General features: G+C 41.9%; 1 protein-coding gene and 1 long non-coding RNA gene across 9 annotated transcripts in view; one reads left to right on the forward strand and one right to left on the reverse strand.

Moving 5' to 3' along the window:
* The window catches only part of LOC136004901 (uncharacterized), a 68,787-nt gene extending 64,017 nt beyond the window's left edge, over positions 1–4,770 (reverse strand). Inside the window, exon 1 of the long non-coding RNA XR_010608616.1 lies at positions 4,343–4,770. This is a non-coding gene — a long non-coding RNA (uncharacterized LOC136004901). The remainder of the gene's footprint in view (positions 1–4,342) is intronic.
* Positions 4,771–4,874: 104 nt separating this feature from the next.
* The window catches only part of PAM (peptidylglycine alpha-amidating monooxygenase), a 133,937-nt gene continuing 116,545 nt past the window's right edge, over positions 4,875–22,266 (forward strand). For all 8 annotated transcript variants that reach the window (XM_065661088.1, XM_065661086.1, XM_065661092.1 and 5 more), the window contains exon 1: positions 4,875–5,044. The gene's annotated coding sequence lies outside the window, so the exon portion shown is untranslated. The remainder of the gene's footprint in view (positions 5,045–22,266) is intronic.

Below are 22,266 nucleotides of genomic sequence, written 5' to 3' on the forward strand. Positions count from 1 at the left end.
CAGTAAATACGGCAGAATTTAGCAATGAGCTGCTGTCTACCATCAGTCACTGTTTAACACAATTAAGTACAAATGATAAACAACAAACCACTGTTTTCCTACACCAAATTCTTAGGAAACAATTTAAATATGGAGTCAAAGGTCTAGTTCAAATACACTTAACAAGTTTTGTGAGTCTCTTTTCATTATTACCATAAACATCTGACAATTTTTATTTCTTTTTTCTTATGAAAACAAGCAAAAAAATGGTTAAGTACATGAAAAAACCCACATTCTTTCAATGAGACCTATGCAGAGATCCCAGAGGCAAAGGGGTAAAAGTAGGATAATTTAATCACATACAAAAAGCACTAGGAGAAATGTAGATAATTTTCCAAGGAAAGTTATTTGAGTTAGCGCATTCAGATTAATGACAGCTAACTGAATTATCTGCACTGGGGCACCAGTAATTGCTCGTACATATACTCAGCCATGTCAGATTTCTCTTACACTTTAAGATCTAAACGCTAGTGTGCATGTAGGATAACAAAACATGGATACATGAGATAGAGGTATTTTATTTTCTGAAACTGTATTTTATTACAAACCATTCTCAATGGTATGTAAAACATGGCATCACTCTAGGTAATACAGTGTTATAAATGATTTGTCTCCAAACATTGATGAGACTTACCGGTTTACTTTTTTAAGTACTGGCCTAGCAGAGCTAGAGATGTGCATCTTTCATTCATGGGAAAGACATTATATAAGCAGCAGTGCCCCAGAAAGCTCACCTCATCTGCAGTCTGCAGAGACCATTTACTGGACACTAGAGTTAAGGTTTTGATAAGGGTGGTAGCTGAGGTAATTGGATTTGTGGCATATTTCCATTTGCCTGGATAAAATTAAGCCTCCAATGTAAAGGTATTTGTTTTGTTGTATTTTTTCATTATATTGAGGTACAAAACCTGCAGTAACTATAGCTGTGTTACATGTCTATATAATACATACTCAGCTCACTGGGACTCTTTAAGATTGGAATTTATCTTGGTGAGTGTTTGAGGAAAAAAAACTTGGAAATAACGATGAATAAGAATGCAGCCTGAAGGAGATCGTGGGCTGATTTCTATCCTCAAAAGAGTTCTTCAAAGACTTTCATTCTTTATGCTGCCAGCATGCTGCTCCATTTGCAAAGTAAAATCTCCATGCAGCTCTCCAGTGTCTGATGCGGTCTGTGCTTTTATACATGCTAAAGAATAAAAGGAAGGGTGGCATTTTGTTTTGCCTAAAAAAAAAAAAAAAATGGAAAAGAAGAAGAAAATAAAAAAAGGAAAAAAGGAAGTAAGCATCTGTGGCAAAAATAGTGTAAATGGTGCTCAAAGAAAAGAGGTCAAAACCTGTAATCAATCACTCTAGCTAAAATACTTTATCAAGATATATGCTACTGACCTTTATGATTTAATATTTATTATGGCTATTTGCCAGTAACAATATTATTGTGTTATGGAACTACAAGCAAGAGGACTGCATGACTCAAAAGCTTTTTGAGCATATTTAAAAAATGCATTCTCACGAATCTATAAATGGCAGGTAGCAATTGCCCGCATGGCTCAGATATGGATAATGAAAATCCTAAAGATACATTTGCCACAATGCAAGAGCTCAGGTCATTAAATCAAATTTATTCCTGCACACAAGGAAGTCCAAGTATATTATCATGAGATCATAACCATAACAAACAAATCTCTTGATATTACTTTCATGTGAGAGGTCTGAATTTAGTTGCTTCAGCATGCACCTCATTTCCAAATGCTTAAAGTCCTTGCTGAATTGGGACCTAATGCAGAAGTCTCTAGATTTAAATAAAGGATTTGGAAGCTAAATAAAACCCCACACTGTTTTATTTCCCACAGAAATGCTACAAGAAGTGAACTTTTATGGAAAAAAAAAAATAACATTCAGAATACTTTGTTTTTAATCCGGAAGTCATTGAAATTAAAATAGACACTAAGCATGCAAGATGAGAAACACTTTTTCAATGCAGCTAACCCAGTTTTACAGGAAGTTTTCCACTTTACAGGACGCAACGTGTGTTTTATTTATTTTTCTGCACTTCACACTAGCAGGTTACAGAATAAGTCACAAAATAAAGTTTAAATGTTTTATTTTTCTGTGCTAGGAAATATCATATTCTAAGACAAAGACGCTGTAAGCCTAGTCTCAGATTTCAAACATGGAGGAAGCAAAAGTTAAATACTACATGTTGATGTAGGATTTTTCATTGCCTTTGTGAAGCAGTACAAAATCACTTGGCATGGAGATCACCAGATGGGTAATATAAATGAAATTAAAGTTAAAAAGCATTCAAACAACACTCAAAGTAATGAAAGCAATATGAGCAAATGGAGGTAAATACAGTAGAATTATTTAGACAGACATTAAATGTGAAGTCTAAGGTAGATTGCCGTATGTTTACCATAATGAAAAACACGAGTTGGCAGTTTCTACACAAATTAATGACTTCAATACAAAAGTATTAAAAAAAAACCCAAACCAAAACAACCAGAGATTTTAATATCTTTTCTCTAATTTCGAAGAAAAATCTTTTAAAAATAAAAAATGAAACCTTAAAGAATATCCTCTTAGTAAGGCCCAAGTTTTCCCTACTCCCTAATTACTTTTCCAAGAGTTGATTGTATAAATTCTTCAACACTTTTTTTTTCTTTTTTTTGGAAATACTTGGAGTCCTTTTATGAGTACTTGTAAGACAGGCGTTCTGCACTTACAAAAAGGACTGGTTTTGCAGGGACTTGATATTATCTTAAAACAGAACTTTCTAATTCAGGGAACATGCTAAAGCCTTCAAAATGCTCCACCCCTGGCAGTGTTCAAGGCGAGGTTGCACGGAGTCTTGGGTGACATGGCTAGTGTGCGGTGTCCCTGCCCGCAGCAGCGGGGCTGGAACCTGATGATCTTAAGGTCCTTTCCAACCCTAACTATTCTATGATTCTATGGTTCTATGGAATTACTGTCCATACTTTCTTTAACAGAGATTGTTCTGAGAATATAAATTAATCTACATCAATTACAGAATTTGTGTAAGAGAAGCTAGCATGGGAAATATTACTAGAAGAGTACAAGACCCCCTGGGAGTGAGCGACTGTGAAGATTCACCCCTTTCTGTATGCCACACCATCCTAGGTAGAATGAAAGTGGCAGGGCGACAGACTTTTGGGATGCTCCTGCCTAGGCAACAGATGGGTCTCTCAGCTTGTCATTTCACAAAAGCAGCACTGAATCACTTTGCTCAGGGTGAGGTCTGAAATCCTTAGACCAGGCCTTTGTAATTACAGCATTCAGTTTCATGAGCCAGATCGATAACATAAGGGAAGTCTGGCACAAATGTACACAAGCGCGTGGTACAACAGACCTCTATAGAGAAACAGTGGTGTGACTCTGCACATCAGCTGGAGCTAGTAAATCATCCCTTCTGTTCACAGAGTATAGGATTTCCAGTCCTCAAAGCACAAGAACATCTTTGGGACACATTAACCATTAATTGCTTGCTATGTCCTATCCCCCTATAAAGGCAAGTCTTCAGGCATTTAAAATCAAACAAAAAAAAAAAAATCACTGATGTGCTTTAGTTTGGGAAATATTTTAAAGACTACCAAATAATGAAGTCATTAAGTCTGTGTATCTTGCATTTTATATAATATAAGGAAAATTGTTCATCATAATATATCCAGCTTGCGTAGAAGTACTGAAACACCCACCACAGGCCCAATTTCCCAAATTTGCTTTTCATAAAGAAGTCAGTAGCACTACTTGTAAAACAAGGTATTCCTTTCGCCTGAAGGTGGCAGAATCATGTTTTACCATACGTATTTTTGTATTCCGGAGCAGTGTTAAGAGAGTCTTGCTTAACAAAAGAATGCTTCACCATAACGCCCCCAAAATACAGCGCAGACATGCAGATGGGGCACGTAGGGACGCAGTGTCATGGAGGCCTTGTCAGTGCTGGGTTTATGGTTGGACCTGATGATCTCAAACACCTTTTCCAACCTCAATGATTTGATGATTCTACAACTCCCCCAGCTGACCCGTGCAGACGTATCACCCAAAGGTCTCCTGGACGAACGTGCTCAGCCAGAGATGCTGAGCAATGCTCACATGCAGTGGGTATGTGCTGTAAGACACAGCCCATTGTAAGACATGCCCAAGCTTCAGCATGAATTCCACCGGAATCTCCCCCAGGTGCACCGCAGCTCGATCAGCTTCCAGCAGCGATCAGCATGCCCACCTTGCCTTCCCTTCACCAGTAACCGCTTGTGCTGTTTCGCACGCACCCCTCGGAGGTTACCTTACTCTGGCTTCCCACTATCTTCGGTCAGTACCTCCCGGGGTACCGCTCCACCGCCGAAACTCCCCCGGCTCTAGTCGGGACAAACTTTCCCATCCTAGCAAAAGCCTGTGCCCGCCGGGCTCTGTCACTGTTCCCCAAGGCACAGGGTGTACAAAGCCCCAGGGCCTGGCGGATGGGCACTGAAACTCCCTCCCGCCGGAGAGGGGCGGGCTGCACAGCGCTTCCCGCACCCCGCTCCCGCACCAAGGAGCTCCCCCGCCGGAAGCCGGCAGCACAATGAGCCGCCGGCAGCACAATGAGCCGCCGGCTCCCGCTGCGCCTACGAGACGCCGGGACCCGGACCCGCTACGCGAACCGATACCGAAACCGGTGACGCGACGCATCCCCAAACCCGTTGTCCGCCCCGCCCGCGGCCCAGCGCAAGCCGACGTGAGCGGCGCCTCGTCCCCGAGCCGGGCGGGGCGGGGCGGGGCGGGGGAGGCTGTTCCTCGGCCCTGGGGCGGGGCGATGGGGGACGGGCGGTCCGGGGAGGCGGAGCCTCCGCGGCGGCAGGAAGGGGGTTTCGCGGCCACGGTTCGAGGCATACCCTGGTGTTGCCGCCACCACCGCCAGCAGAACAGAGGCAGCTCGGTCGGGAGCCGGCAGCGCTGCCTGGCCCGGCCCGGCCCGGCTCGGCTCGGCTCCGGTCCGGTCCCTCCCGTGAGTTTCACGTGCGGGGCTGCGGGAGGAGGGAGTTGGAGTTGCGGTGTTTCGCCCCAGCCCCGGGCTGGGAGCCGGTCTCGGTGACGGTCCCATGGAGGGCGCAGGGGCCCCGCGCCCCGTCCGGGTGCGTTGTCCGTTCTCGGACACACGTTCCGAGGCCCCACTCCCCGCTGGGCCGGGCTGCCCGAGGCGGGTGCTTGCGGCAGGACACCCGGGTCTGGCTCAGCTCCTCCGGTTTGCGGCGGCCCTGAGGGGAGCCCTTGTCCTGCCGGCGCCTGACGGGGTGGGCGCGTCGGGGTCTCTGCCGAGCCTCCCTTTCTCCCCGCCGGGGCTTTGTGCCCTGTGTGAGCGGGCGGGAAGGAGGAGCTCCCCTCCCGGCAAAGTTTGCCACGGAGGGAAGCGCGGCCGGCTCCGCTGCGGGCCGGCAGTGGGGGAGTGGGGCGGCCGTCCCGGGGGCCGCTGCCTCCCGCCTGTCATAGAGTCCAGCTTAAAGGGACAGCGGCGGTTGGGGAGCGGCGCGCCCGGGATGGGGAAGATGGCTGATGGCGGGGGGGGGCACGGCGCCCCGCCGGACTCCGGTGCCGGCATGTCTTCACCTCTGGATGTCCAGCCAAGGAAGGCGGTCAGGCGTTGGTATTCTGTTAGTCTTGGCTTCCAGCTCTTCGGAAATGTGGTGATACGTTTCCCATTAGTGCCTGGGAGTGGCTATTGTCTTCCCCCCCCCCCCCCCCCCCCCTTCAAGCCTTCACTGCTCGTTCTGTTAATTCCTTTAAAAAAGCCGTATTAGACCTTGTATGTAGTTGCGTTAGTTTTGAAGGATGGATTGCCGATCGCCCACATTTTTTGATTGCACATGTTTTTGAGCACACCGGGTAACTATTCACCTGCCAGCCTGGGGCTGTGCTGTGGGGTCTGGTGGTGGACCGGCGGGTCTCAAGCCCTTCTGAAATGGTAAAACCACTGTCAGTGTTTTGACTGTCTTCTGGTGGGACGCCAGGCGTGGTCTTGGTATGTGGGCATGTTTTACCACCGATTGTGGTCAGGTGGCGTGCTGTAGGCTTGCAGGTGAGTGCTCTTACAGATTCCAATAAAAAAGAGTTAACTGCTGCTAATTAGGAATCCTATGCTACTTATTAATACTTGGCATGGAAATGGAAGTATTCTTACAAGAAGATGAGCCTTTTAGTATGTCAGTTCTCTTTATGCTATTTCATTTGATGCGATTAAGGCCTTTTGTTTCCTTTTTTGACTGGGGGCATTCCTTTGTATATACAGGTGTTCCAGCATTAAAACCACCAGTAATGAATGTAGCTTTCAGAAAAGTATAGTTCAATCCTAAAATCTTAATCAAATTTATTTTTAGATGATTTGTATTTCAGACTGTTATTTATATCTTTGTCTTGTTTTATAGATGTGAACTCAGGTGTCTGTCATGTACTGTAGGTCTCAAATCAGGAGATAGTTTTTAATGTAACTTTACTGGAAGATTGATACATGTTTGCCAGCAGAAATAAAAATGGAAAGCAGGTTGAATTTAATCCTCATGTACTCATCTAGTTTCTTTGATGTAGGGATCCCATCACTGGTGCAGGTGAAAGTGGGAGGTCTGGAGGTAAGGGGCAGCAAGTAGCCAAAAGCAGATATAGAACACACAGGTCTTCCTTTGACAGATGGAGGCAGAGGTCCGCTCAAGCATGCGCGCAGGCAGGCGGAAAGGAATCTCAGAGATACAGTCCAAAATAGAAACCCACCACTTTGTTGCTTTATCTGCTTCTTTGTCAGGTGAGAGAACCTCTGGGCTGCTGAGTGTCTTATGAAAGAAGATATGATTGAGCTGTTCTTCTGGAAATTATTTCTCTGTATATGGCTGATACCACAAAATGTTCCGTTTGGGAGGAGTATTCTTCTTGATTACTTACATATGAATTCTTAAGGAACTGTGGTGTAAAATCCAGACATATTGAAGACAAACTTATTCTTGGCATATTGCTTCCATTTTACATGTAGTCATGGCTTAAAGGTAGCTGGGAGGTTGGGATTTGTTCCGCAGTCCTAATTTTACAGATTGACAGAAGCATCCATGTTGCACACTTAAGAATGATGGCATGTACAATGAAATGGAGTCATTTTATAACTTGCCAGGTTTCCATTTCACACTTAATTGGATGTGACCATTACTGGTGATATTTGAGAGGAATAAATCTCCTGTGATGCTTACATATATAATAGTAGTGTCCAAAGTCATAGCTGTTAGTACAAACAAAAATTTGAAAAATAATCACAAATCAAATTGAACAAGCTAGAAAAAGTATTTCTGCTCTATACCTGAAAACAACTTATAACAGTCAGGATTAAATGCTTTATGGAGTAGGTTGTACCATATCAGCCATATTCCATATGGTAGGTTATACCACATTAGTCCTCTTGTATCTAGAGGACAATATCTGGTGCTGGCTGCTCTGCACAATTTTTTTGCCAGAATGGCTTACCAGTCTGGTCTAGAATGACAGTTTGTATAGCCAAAGTATTAACAGTATTCTTTTAAAGAATCTCTACTTGAACCATCATAGTTCAGTCTAACATTAAAGTGACTGAAGGAAACACTGGACATGCTCTAACTAGTGAACCTAGCTGAAGTTCTGTTCTAATGCTGCAGACCTTGGATCAATCAAATAAATACATGACGTTTTCCCAGGGCACAAAGTATATTGTGATTACATAAAACTGTAGCTTGAAAGGAGATGTAACCACTAAAACATTTCATATTTGTAGGACACCGCATGGTACCTTTCTTTGATCTCTGCTTGGCATTGCTGTCCCCTCCCTTCTCTCTCCCCCCCCCCCCCCCCCTTCTTCTTTTTCAGCTTTTGGCAAGGCAGTGAGAACATGTAAAATTAAAGTGCTTTGGGATGCTGAAAGATAGGGAGGATTTACAACATGCTCCTTAATGAATAACCCTTTCATTTCTCTGGGATAAGAGGAGAGCTCTTTTCTAATGTCCTGTCGGTCTTGCTTGTACTCAGATTCAGTTTCTTCGGGTTAGTCAATGTAAGGAGGATAGACTGCTACACTCCTCAGGAGTGTTGAGTCAGACTAAAAGCCTTTTTAAAATAATTACTCACCATGTTTCTAAAAAAAAATCTAAAGTCTTACTTGAAAAATATTTTAATTTAGCATTTCTTCATTTTTATGATTACTTATTTGTGTCAAAACATACATTTCAACGCAACTTGGTAAATTTGTTGTTAAGAGTATGTGGGACTGAAAGTGTGGAGTACTTTGTATGTTAAGATTATTATGAACTTCTGGAAGTATAAGGTAAAATCAAGAAAGATTATGAGATACAGCTCATGACCGTGTCAGCAAAGAACAAGTACTAACAGAAGTAGCGTAGGTATAAATGGGAAGCAAAATTCATGGTTAGTGCTGGCTTTTGACACTTGGTGTTCTTCAGGTATACATCTTAAAATATTTGTTTTTATTATTACTGTTTTTGAGAAACACAAGTTGCACAGAGATGCTCTTTTTCATCTCTATGTGTGAATGTGAATGAAATGTAAAAGTAGCCTCTAAAAGAATGTGTGTAGATTATATGTGCAGAGATGCCAAAAGAAGGCAAGCTTTTCTGATTTACTTAATAGAAACAAGCTGCCTGACTTTCGTCTGAGACACTTAGCAGTCATTAGTTGGAAGAGTGCTGTTATAACAGCACTCCATGCACTGTGAGCACTTGCTGCACTTCTTAGAGAAAGGGGTTCTGTCACTTTCCCTTCACCCTTCAATGTATTATCAATTAGATAATTCAATTAAAGGAATCTGCCATTTAATACAAAGAAAAGAAGTGTGTTTTGCTGAAACTAAAAGACAATAAATGATAACCTAGGCTGTTCCTGCTGCAGTGATGAACTTCCTACATTTTATGCAACAGATGTCACTTGGCAAATGGTCTGTTTTAAGACACCGTGGTTCTGCGACAGCCAAACAGGATGTGCAACCAGATGAAGTGGAAGAGTTTAAAGTGCAGCAGCTACAGTGGATCACTGAATAGAAGGAAACATGGCTTTTATTTTGAGCAAAGTCATTTTCATAAACTCATATTTGTTACATAATATCTCTTCCTTCCTTTTGTACTCATGCTTTTGCAGTCCTACATTTATGAAGACCAGGACAGATGGGTATCCCATCAGTCTGCCCAGGATTACTGGCAGTGATAAGGGGAGCAAGGGATGCTGCTATCAAGTCCTTTGGGTTATTCTTGACTGTTGATGATATTGCATGATCTTTTCTGTATTTATGTTTTCTTTTGACAAAGAATGCCAAGGGTAATGTTGAGTCATAGTGCATATTTTCAGTTACATGTACTTGATCTCTTTATTTGCAGCAGGCATGCCATTCTTATTACTCCATCTCTGCTGCTTTAATCTGTGCTGATTACATTCATGGTCCTGGTGTCATAATACAATATTTACTGTGTGAATCTCTACAACAGGCAGGTATTTCACATGATTGTAAAACAAGCTATACACATATCAAAGATGTATGATGTGTTTTAAAATAATCTGTCTCTCTGCCATGGTTCCTAGTGTGTAGGGTTAATCAGGGCTTAAATAAAACACCAGAAGTTTGCTTCTGACACTCCCACTGGATGTTGCAAGAGGCCTACTAATTTTCAGTCTTCTGTGTTTGCGTATGCCTCAGGTCTTTTATACTTAGGAACAAAATTGCATTATTAGTCTTTCATACTTAGAAACAAAAAGGGATTATGAAGAAATGTTTACACTAAAACCTTTCTTTTTCTTTTTTTTTTCCATTTTTTGTTTTTTGTTTTTGTTAGGCACAGAGCTAGATTAACGCTATAGAACCCCTATAAAACTGTAGGTTTTGCTTTTATCCCTTCCACCCAAGTATGTGAAAGAGTATTTTGGTGGCTGTACAGTTGCTTTCTGTTGCCGGCCTGCAAAGAATGCCTTTCAATCCATATGATAAAATGATTACTCATCTTAAAAATGATGATCCACAGCATACTCCTTCTGGCTTATTTAAAAAATGTCTAAATGTCTAATTTCCAGCCTAAATTATTCATGGCCTTTATACGCTCATTTGTTCTTGTTTAGTATCATTCAGTAGTTCAATTCTGTCTTCTTTCCCTGTGATCGGTGTATGTACTTCGGTTTGTTTATAGAGAGCAATAATGTTTGCTTTTAGACTTTATGTTGCTAGGCTGAACAATCCAGCCTGTCTTTGTCTCATTACGTACTTGGAAAATTAAGATAAGGCTGAGGGATGACCTCATGGCAGTCTACAGCTTCCTCAGGAGGGGTCAGTGGGGTGGGAGGTGCTGATCTCCATTCTCTGGTGACCAGCGACAGCACACGAGTAAATAGAATGAAACTGCATCAGGGGAAGTTCAGACTGGAAATGAGGAAAAGGTTTTTTGCTGACAGGGTGGTTGGTCACTGGAACAGTATCCCCAGGGAAGTGGTCCTGGCACCAAGCCCGTCAGAATTTAAGGTGCATCTGAACAACATTCTTAGCCATATGGTTTAGTTTTAGGTAGTCCTGCAAGGAGCAGGAAGTTGTACTCAAGGATCCTTATGGGTCCCTTCCAACTTGAGATCTTTCTATGACTCCAGTAGCCCCTTCTTCTACTGCTTACAGTTTGAACAAACCTTTCTTGTATATGTTGGCTGGGACTATACTTGGTGTTGCACATGGAGACAGTGACACTAATAAAAAGCAGATCTGTAATAGAGGAAAGTTTAAATTTCTAAATACACCTTAAAATCACTTTTTATTGTTGTTGTTTGTTATTTTGAGCACATTACAGTAGCTGTGATCATATAAACACCTAATAGATCTGTTCTTTCCAGCTGATAAACTGGTAGCTGAGAGCAGACAGTCCTGAAGTGCTTGACATAAAAGCAGAAATAAAAAAAAACAAACAAAAAGATACTTTTGTTGATTTGATTGTAAAAATTACCCATTTCTTTCTTAAGGCACTGTGATCTTCCTGTGAATGAGTAGTACCTCTTCAGCCTTGCTTCAGCAGATTCTATAGGTTCTCTCCAATATTTTGTGCCAATTTCCCTTATGCAAATGCTAAGGCTACATTTTTGAAACACTCCTAGTTAATGAAACTGTCACTTCACTTGTTTCAATGCTAGTCGCATTTGTCTTTGATTAATCACTCGTATGGATTTTTTTTTCTTCTTTAACATCTTCTAATCCATTTTCTTCATGTTTAGTAATTTTCCATGCTGTAGGATGGGTGAAAATATACCAAATTCTGCCACCCTGACAGGTCTGCTGCATTTTCTTTTGTCTGGTGGAAGAATTTTCTATTTTGTCAAAGAAAGATGGTGTAATCTGCCAAGGTAGTGTAAGTAAATTCATATTTTGTTTCTTCTGTCACTCATTTTTTCATTTCCCTCTGTCTCTTAATTATTCTTTATTTCAGAATCTGTTCCATTTCTCTTTCTGAATCTGTTTTATTAAAAGCATGCTCAGTGGAACTAACGTAAATTCTTGTACAGGTACGTAGATGTTAAGCAGAAGTAACTCCAAGGTACATTTCTAAACTACAGGATGTTGATCATAGAGTCAGAGTAGTTAGAGTTGGAAAGGACCTTAAGATCCATCTAGTTCCAACCCCCCTGCCATGGACAGGGAAGCCTCACACTAGACCATGCTGCCTAAGGCTCTGTCCAACCTGGCCTTGAACACTGTCAGGGATGGAGCATTTAACCCTTCTTTGGGCAGCTTGTTCCACTGCCTCACCATCCTTACACTAAAGAACTCCTTTGTTATATCTTAAAAAAGCTGTCTGATACTTCCCACAGTAAGTTTCTGAGGTCTGTAGCATATAATGTTGACGAATTATTAAGTGTTGGTGGTAAAGTCTTCTATGTCAGGATTGAGGTGTTGCTTTGTTGTAAAGACAGTAGAGAATCAAGAAGCTGAGATTGAAAGAGAACTTGAGAAAAAGTAAGTGAACCAAGGAGGAGAAGGTAAGTCTGCTGTAGAAAGCCAGTTGGCAGAGAAATGTGGCATATGTAGATACTGTTGGGACCATGAGCCAGTGGGGATGTACAGCTAGAAGAGAGAGAAATCCTGTGAAGTCTGGGGATGATCTGATGTGGATGTGGATCAGGTAAGGAGCTAGAAAACTGGGATAGGAGGAGTGTGACTTATGTGAACTATTGACCAAAAAACTTAAAAGGAAAAACTGGAAAACTGAAGATCAGGCTAAGGTGAAGTGGGGTAGAAGAGAGGAGAAGACAGGAAAGACAGACTGGAATGGGTCGTGTATCTAACCTGTGATGCAACAAACGTGTTACTACTTATGTCTCTGTTAACAGGTATTTAAAGACTACATCATGAATGACTGAGTATAGTTGCTTTGTTTTGTGAGGACCATTAATATGCATTCATAATCTAGCATCAGTGATACACGATTATACTTAAATTCTTCATCCACGTCTTTCCAGAAGCCGTAGCCTTTTGTTTTAGAAGCAGATTCCCATCTTTCATCTATGATTCCTCCGTGTACCCCTTACCAGTTGAGTCAACTCTATGTAAAGCTACACTTTTACATCTGTGCAGGTGCTGAAGTTGGTTGTAGTCCAGTCTTTTATCTACAAAACCAGTGCTGTTGCTTTGGGACTTCTTTTGGTTCTGGAGTGCCAGTGATTAATTTGCTTTGCAAGTTGGCTGCCTTTAATAGAGTTCTTTTTTCCTTGAACCATGCTTGTGTGCCATAAAGCTAGGTATTTTCAGGAATAAAGAAAAGGAACTTGAAAACTGATCAGGTCAGCCTTGCAGGCTTACAGCAGTCCATTTCAAGAGGAAAAATAAAATTATGAAAGCTAGCTTTTTTTTTTTTTTTAAATTCGAGGTGCTCTCTTGCAGACTTCTGTGCTGTATTCTTTAGTTTTCCGTGGATTATTTATATTCAGACTGGCTAAATTCACTTGCATTTAATTCCTTCTGCAAGCATGGTGTGTCCTCAACTCGAGTTAAAGAGCTGGATTGCATTGTACTAAGTATCTCAATCTCATTATAGAAGAGATTAAGGATTTCCGGTGGATTTTAATGCATCTTTTATATCCTGACTTCAGATAGCTTGCTTTTTTTTTCCCCTGCTTGTTTACTGACATTTGTATTGCAACAGTATTAACGTATTTTGATCACAAAATGATCAAGTATGTTAATTAATCACTTTCTGTGATACCTGATTTTAGAGAACCTAGCTATTTCTAGAAAAGTTATTCCTATATAATATAGCTTTTATTACATGTGGCAGTTATGAGAATGTTAATTAAACAGTGATTTCTTTTTGACAGTAAAAGTGTGCTTTTTATTTTTCTTTTTATTTTGACTGTCTCAGCCAGCTTTTTTCCTGTAAGATTAATATAGAATCACAGGATGGTTGAGATGGGAAGGAGCCTTTGGAGGTCATGTAGTATAACCCAACCCCCCAGTTAAGCAGGTTCAGCTAGATCAGGGTGCCTGGGACAGCCTGATCAGTCAGGTTTTGAGTACCTCCATGGAGGTACTCCACAGTTGCTTGGGCCTGGCTTTTCGCATGTTTGACCACCCTCATGATCAAGTGTTTTATCCTCTTCAGATAGAATTTCTTGCGATTCAGCTTATGGCCATTGCTACTTATCCTGTCAGTCGATACCACTGAGTATGGCACTGTTCTCTGCTTTCACCCCATGTTGATCAATCTCATACATATTGATAAAGTTCTACCTGCTCCCCAGCAAGCCTCATCTTACTCAATCTGTAAAAAGTCCCACCTCTCCTTGTATGGTGGATGATCTAGTCCCTCATCTTTGTAGCCTTTTTCTGTACTTGCACGTGCGTGTCCATGTCTCTCTTGTACTGGGTTGCCCAGAACTGGACAAAGCACTCCAGGTGTGGCCTCGTCAGTCCTAAGTGTAAGCTGAGGGATTACCTCTCTCAGTCTGCTGGTGATACTGTTCCTCAAGGATGCCCCTGGCTGCCTTTGCTCTGAGTCCACGCTGCAGGCTACTGTACACTTTTTCCACCAGGGCCTTTACTGCAAAACTGCTTCCCAGTTGGCCAGCCACCTTCCTGTACTAGTGCATGGGGTTGTCCCTTCCCAGATGCAGAACGTTGTGTTTGCCGTGGCTCAACTGCATGAGGTCTGTGTCAGCCACTTTCTCCAGCCTGTCAAGGTCCTTCTAGATGGCTCAATGACTCTCTGGTGTACTGGCCACTCGTCCCTCCTTCAGTGCTGTGGGTCATCAGTGGAGACATTGAACGGGACTGGAGCCAGTATTTATTCCTGGGATACGCTGCTAGTGACTGCCCTACAGGAGAACTTTGTGTTACTGATCATTACAGCCCTTTGAGCCTAGCAGTTCAGCTAGTCCACTTAACTGTCTGTTTTTCTGGACTATATTTCACCAGTTTCTTTGTGATGGTGTTATGAGAGACTGTAAAATACACATGCTTGGGTAACTAAGTCTGGTTAGTTAAAAAAACAGTTCTCCAAACCAGTGTGTTAAATGGCTATTCTGGAGGCTCACAGAGAAGGAGAAAGCTTAACTGGGTGTTCTGAGTCTACCTGCTGCTCCATGGTAATGGTACAACTCTAGCAATGGCTTGAGGTTGATTTTGCTGACAGTAGCACTGAAGGCCTGAAAATGTGTTTCTTTAAATTGTGATCTCAATATCTGAAGTGGGCTTAAATTGTTAGTTAATAAGACAAAGTGATTTATGTGAAAATGCCTTCTAATTCCCATGAGAAATTGCCCATATAATTTACTCAAGAAGGACAATTATCTTTCATATTTTCCCTAAATTCACAAGCTGTGAAGGTAGTGGCAGTGAGTTATTATGATATTCCTTTTGTGGAGTGGATCTTAATAACTCTTTTATGCCAAAGATGTTTTAACATTATAGTTTGTATGAAAGAGAGATAGTAACTCTTGCTAGTAAGAATAAGCTATACTTCTGTCTTCAGAAGGTCAGTAGTACATAGCAGTGGTTGTAAAGCAATCTCTGCAAGGGTGGTCGTAGAATCACAGAATAGTTTGGGTTTGAAGGGGCCTTCAAAGGTCACCTAGTCCAACCCCCTGCAATGAGCAGGGACATCTTCAACTAGATCGGGTTGCCCAGAACCACATCCAGCCTGTCCTTGAGTGTCTCCAGGAATGGTGCATCCACCACCTCTCTGGGCAGCCTGTGACAGCGTTTTTCCACCCTCACTATAAAAGATTTTTTCCTCACATCCAGCCTGAATCTCTCCTCTTTCAGTTTAAAACCATCACCCTGCATCCTATTGCAAAAAATCCGTGGCATGGGGAGATCTTCCCACACACCCGGTTTCCACACACTGGTATTTCCTAAATATTTGCCTTATAATTCCCACCAGAGCTTCTGCTGGACCCCCAAAACAGGCCAGGAAAGTGGGACTGTGCATCGCTGTGATGTGCAAGCTGCTGTCATGTCTCTGCAGACAGGTGCTGTGCTGAGACTCCCTGGGGAGGATGCCCCATATGCCCTCAGCAGAACAGGTGGAAACCACAGCTTTTTATGAAATATATGTTGCAGAACATGTTAAGGAGTATCATCTAAGTGTCCTGAAATTAAGAACGTAGTCCCCAGAACCTGGGATGGTATCTTGGCAGGGATAACTGTAAGCAAGATTGCCCACCCACTGCTCAGATGCATCCCTCTTCAGTTTCAGTCAGGAGTCCGGTGTTGGTGTTCCTGTCTGGTGATGTTCCTGTATGGTGGTGGGCTAACAATAGTTCGTCAGTGGTGTAACCCTGGACTCCTCTCCTGCTATTTAGATGTATTAACGCTGGTGCCGGCACTGTTGGCTCATTGCACCACAGTGTGGGTGGAAGAATTCACAATTGTATTTTAGGTAAGGCACTAGAATGTTCTACTAAACTGCCTCCACAAGGTTGATGAGATGCGTAATAAACCCATGCCACCTGGTTTTCATCAGCCTACTGCCAGACCATTTGTCCTGGAAATGACAGCCATTGTCTGATGTAATACAAATAGGGATACATAACTGTTAGCTTAAAAAGTGAAGGTCTTTCCTACTGGCCTTCTCGTTGGCATGGGAAGTAGGCAGTACAGCCAGGTGGTTGTACATGTATCTGCCATCACTGGTATTTACTGCAAACTGTGGGCTCTTTTAAGTGGCCCATTATGGTGTCTGAGGTGTGGCCTGGGACCATCCCGTACTTTGTCTTTCTGCACACTGTTGTAGCAGTTTTCTTGCTTCTGTTAAGTTGGAGATCTGGTATTCCTAAAATGCATTTTGAATGGCCTTTTGGAGAAAGGAATGCATCTATTTTGTCCCCATTTGTAAGTACAAACAATTCCTGAATAACCTGAGTTCTTAGGAGCCCACTTCACTAACACTTCCTCACCGGGGGATGTTGGGGAAATAATGTGTATTAGCAAACTGATCAGCAGCAGCAGCGTATTCCTACTCTGGCTCACATGAGACATCTGCATGTCTCACCAGAACACACTGGTTTTGCACTTGCTCTCTGTTTTTTACCAAATCTTGCTTTGAGAGAGGTTTACCATGTATTGTCCAATCATCTGCTTGTCATTTTACCAGCCCACAATGTGAGACCCTGAGATACCACCTAGGAGTCAGTATAAAGATTTCTGAAGCTGGTGGTTTCTCCATCACCATAGCTGCAGCCAGCAGTTTGACATACTGTTGCTCCTCCCTTACCATGGTAGACTAGGAAGGTTTGCCCAGCTCTCTCAAAGGCAGCTGCTTCCACTGCAGTTTTTCTTTCACATATCTTGTTGACCCATCGGTGAGCCATACATTCAGCTGTTGGGTTAATTTTTCATATGGTGAGGCCTGCTGCTCCAAGATGCTGGCAGATCCGGTGGTGGAGGCACACTGCATTAACCAGGCCAATCTGTGCTGTTTTAAGGCTCTTACTTTGTGCTGGCGGATGTATGCGTAGAACCATTTCAGTTTCACAATGCTAGTCTGTTGCACCTTCCCAGTTTACTGACTGAAGTAGTTTCATAGAACAATCACAGAATCAACTAGGTTAGAAAAGATTTTTAAGATCATCAAGTCCAACCATTATTTGACAGTACCCATTGTAAAATTGGAAGCCCTGCTGTCAGTAACCTTGGTCTCGTGGGTGATTCTTTATGTTTCAGCTAGGGCTGAATAAGCAGTACAGAGCTGTTGTAGGAGGCAGCCTCTAAGACCAGAAGCCTCACAGAATGTGCTGTCACCTTGCTGACAGAGCCTCCACAAAGCCATGTTTTCATCCAGTACTAGGGCTTCGAACTTAAAAGGATTATTGGCTAATTTTTAGCCTGAACTGCTGCGTGGGGAGCAGCTTTCTTTGCTTGTTCAAAAGCAGTACTTACATTTTCTTCTGGAAAGAACTGGTCTTTTTTGCTTTTCTTACTATATTACATAATGATCTTAATATCTGGGCCAAGTATAAATTCCCTCAGGAGCCTGCGAAGACTAGTAATCTTCATTGTTTCTGCTTTGCTCTGCATATAAAGGTTTGTTTAGCTTACTTTTGCATCATTCTGCAAGCTACCTGCCAGGTTTTCCTTCCAAATTTCACTTCTGTGGCAGCTCTGTGAACTTTCTTGGGGCTAATTTCCCAACCATGAGTTTGCTTTGTCTCAGTAATGTTACTTGGTGTTTCTCTCACTTTCTGATTTAGTGGGACCACCACACATAATGTCATCAGCATAACTGATCCATTTACAGTGTGGGGAGGTATTCAAATCTTCCAAACACTAGTCTACCAGCCCATGGCAAATTGGGGGGGGGGTGTGTGGGAATGCCTCTGGGGCAGTACTGTGAAGGTGTACTGCTGATCCCAGCATAATTGTGCAGGTTGCTCCTGTGCTTCATTAGCAGCTGGAATGACAAAGCCTTCACTGCATTTCATGCAGAATGCCACAGCTTCAGAGAGAGCTTGCTGGAGGAGAGTGATAGCATGGGGACACTGCAGCTCTGAGTGCGGGGTGTGTAGTGATCATTAATTAGCTGTCATTTTCTGGGAACTGTTAGGCATTTTCACTGGCTGTTGAGGAGGGGGAATGGGCTCAGAATAACTCCTGCCTCTAATAGCTGTAATCATCTGGGTGATCTCTATGTAGCCTCTGGGCAGCCTGTATTGTTTGGATGTAACCTGTTTTGAAGGAGGCTCCAAAAGCAGGAAATGTAACCACTTTTGCCACAGTGGTAGTATGAACCTTAAAAGAATATTTGCCCCCTGTTATCAAAGTTTTGCCTGCCAACAAGTCATGCCCGGTGATTTATTCATGTACATCAGCTGCCTGCACGTTTGCCATAGAAAGCCCATAGGAACCCAGCTGTAATAATAGGGATATTAGCAAGCAGGTTCTTGCCCCCCCAGATTAATCAGTTTGGGGATTTTTCCATCTGTAGAGATGGGTCCTGTAATCATTAGAAACAGCATCTGCTGACAGTTACGACTGCTCCAGTGTACTATCAGTGGAATATAAGGTTTGTTTCCTCCCTATGGGACTCCAGCCACCCACTGCACCTTGGGAGGGAAGATCCAAATCTAGTCAATTGATATGGGGCTTTTATGTGAGCTGCCAGACTGGGGTGATTAATTGGTCCTGGTGTACTTTCTCCTTCCCTGCTGAATGGGGAAGCAGAGGGTGTAATCAGTCCATCCACAGTCCTGATTTCTTTTTGTGGTCTTTTTTTTTTTTTTTCTTGTTTATGTTTTTTCCCATAAATAGAAGGCAATTTCCTGTCAATTTTCTCTTTTGAGACTCCAGGCTGGAGTAAAAGTAAAAACGTCTCCTTTTGGTTAACTTTTTTTTCCTGTTGCAGACATATCTGCAGAGTGTATGCAGTATATCTTCCGCAGACAAGCAGGAGGGTTTGTCTGTTTCATGATGCCCATCATCATACAGCATAATCTGGCAGGGGACACTCCAGCAGGTTCTCTTGCAGCAGCTGCCCGTACTGACACTGGGGCTTCCTAAGTCTTAAGTACAAGGCCTAATACAGCAGACATGGCTTGCCCAAGATCACCAAGCCCTGAAATGCAGTGTATTCCACAGGTCTACTGGAACAGATTATGTTTTAATTTGAAATGACTGGGACAGAGTCTAAAGGGGAGATAAGTGAATAAAAAGTTTCAGAGCCAACTTCTTTTTCATACAAAAAAAGGAGGTTGTTTTCGGGTTCATAGCCATACCACTTTTGAAAGCAGAAGTGCACATAGTGGGTATTTGTACGATGCTGTTGTATGGTGATAAAGCTGAGACTGTATCTGACCTGAAGCAAAATAAGTAATGACCAGGTATCAAGAAAAAGGGCATGTTGCAGTGAAAGTTTCTCAACTTTCTTTCTGGAAAGAGTTAATCAAACAAAAGGATGTTTTATTTGTCTGCTTCTATCCTGAAAATTTTTATATCAGCTCTTCCCCCCTCCGTGGGATATAGAATGCTCATTGCTTCTTTTTAACTTCTTTTATCTAATGTGGTCCGTTTCATCTTCTGAAGAAATCAAACAACGTGAATAGCTACCAAATCTTCTTCTGTTTTGCTTGTGGCAAAGGGAAAGCTTTTCTAGAGAGCTGCATTTAGAGGCCTATTACTGTTTTTATGTGGTCTTCAAAAGACATCTCTGATGTAGAGTTTGGTCTTCTAACATTAGGCCTAGTGTCTTGTGACACTTGGCCTTTTATTCCTAAGGATGTGAGAGGATAATATAGATAATGCAGTAATACATTATCTATATTATTATATTGATTCATGTATTGTTGTTGCAGTCATGATACGTATCAGTGGAAACAGTAGGCATGTGTTGTGAATTGGTTATCAATTCAGTTCTTCCACTTGCCTTAGTTTTTTTTCTAATCTGATCAGACTGGAAGCAAAATTGCGTACTTGGTCATTCAAGCCAGCAACGTGTTAAGGAATTGGAACAGTTTTTGGCTGCTTGCAGAACTCTGATCAGCTTGTTGGATATACTCTGCCATTATGATAACCTTGCGGGTCTCATTTATGAGTTACAGCAATGATTCTTTTTGATACTGTGCTTTACGGTCTTTCTGCCTGTTAGTGAAAGGTATTCCATAGTTAACTAATGTGGCAAGGAGCTGTCTGATCATTTGATCACTTGTGACTGTTTCTTGCAGTAGCTGCTGGTTCAGAAATTAATTGCACACATGATTTGGATTGATCAGAAACCCTCTATTTTGGAAAACATGCTTTGAAGTCACATAGCTTTCCTCAGATGTCTATGCTTATTCTCAGACCACTGCTTGATTACGGGATAGGATCTTTGATCTGTGGAAATGTTTGGTTCTTTGGTCTCCCCAAGGCTATGCTCTGGCTTGTCCTGAGGTTTGTCTTCATACTGTTTTGTTGCCTGGGAGCAAATAATCACTACATCGGTCCTCTCACTTGTTATGTAATAAAGTAGTAGAAGTCTTGCTGATGTTCTCAGTGGATTTATTATGTGAGTGTTTTATTCTTACCGCATTGTGTTCTGCAGTCTTAAGCTTCAGTAAGATGTATGAAACATTAGCTTGTATTTGTTACTTTTTCATTTCACAGTTTATTTTTGAAATAGCCTAGCTCTAGATCCAGAAACTGTGAGTAGGTAAGAAACTGATCTAACAGACCCAGTGTAACTCTTTGTCTTTGGGGAAGTCAGTTTTCATTGCAAGTGCTTCCTTTATTGCCATCTCTGACGCTTGAATCATGTAAAATTAAAATCTAAAAAATACTAGTGTAAGAACAGTGGCACTGGTATTACAACTCAAAGATAAAGTAAAATAAGGCATCATCACAGTGTAGCAATATTAAGCAAGTGCTCTCAAGCCAACATTGGTGCTTAGACATCTTAGAAAATCTGCACTGGGGCTTTAAATCTGCACTGTGGCTTTTACAGTTGCCTTATTATACTCCCCATGGAGAGCCAGAGGTATTGTTTTTGAATGAGGAAAGTGCCACTAGGTGAGGTTATCAGTGTTCTGTAGTGTCTTGTGTTAGAGCCCAACAACATGAAGTAGCTGGCGTTAGGTAAGCATAATCCATTTATTTTATTAGTTTTGGGAGATCTTCCTCCTAGTGCATCACAGCCTAGCACGTTTGCTTTTTTACAGTATCCTGTATGACAATAAGGAGTAAAAGAATAAGATGGTGTCAAGAAAGTTTTGAAATGAGTTCTCATTGGAAAATAAGCTGTAACAGAAAGAATAAAGCTTCACAAACTGCAACTTAAGTATTTTTCTTACGAAAATAGAAGCAATGTCAAAGTGTTGAAGATGGCTTGTATAAAATATTGCACATACAGTGCTTTTGTAATGTCAAGCTGAAGTGTTCTCTGAAAATAGCTGGCAAACAGAAAGGATTAATGATTTAATTAATCTCAAACCCAAGTCTCTTTATTTGCATAAGTGCAGTTTCCTGTCATCTTCAGGCAATTTGCTGGCTTTTGCTGCTATAAATAGTGTTATCGTTATTTAGCTACTCTATTTGACCTCTTCTATTCAGCTTCTGAACTGATTATCCATTTAGTGGACACATTTGTACTAAATACATTTGCAAAATACGTAAATAATAATCTTGTTATACTTAAGTGCTCTTTGAAGGATTTGTATTCACTGTGAAATATAATACGGAAGCTTCTCAGGGTTTGTGTTCCTTGGGTTGTTGACAGCTTCAGCTGTAAGATACTAGCTGTAGGTTTGTTGGTGATCTTGATTGAAAAAATGTGTGTGCCGTAAGAAAGCGTAACCATTGATTAAGGCTACCTTGATGTTTCTGAGATTTTTTGGATGAAAGTTAATGGACCCTTCTGGCTCTGGGCAGAACTGTCTGTCTCTCCTGGACACTTTGTGGCTCCAGATTCATCCTCTCTGTTGGCTTTTCCCCAGGATGACTTCTGCTCTATTCTGTCACTGTTTAGCTGGTCTCAATTTTTTTTCTTTCATCAAGTAATTGACTTTCAGTGTAGACCATAATTTCCTCAAAATTCTTCCATTAATTTCTTTTTGCCTAACCCTAGTCAGGCAGTCTCTGATCTGAAATTTGGGCATTTCTTCTCTGTTACAATGGCAAGAAAGTTGTGGGAGGAGAGAAATAAAGGAAAAGATAAATTTCCTACTTTTAGTTCAGATAACTGGTTCTGTAACCTGACCTTATTGTGTCAAAACCTGTTATGTCTGGGG

Source organism: Lathamus discolor, chromosome Z, assembly GCF_037157495.1.
Source record: "Lathamus discolor isolate bLatDis1 chromosome Z, bLatDis1.hap1, whole genome shotgun sequence".
NCBI classification, from domain to species: Eukaryota; Metazoa; Chordata; class Aves; order Psittaciformes; family Psittacidae; genus Lathamus; species Lathamus discolor.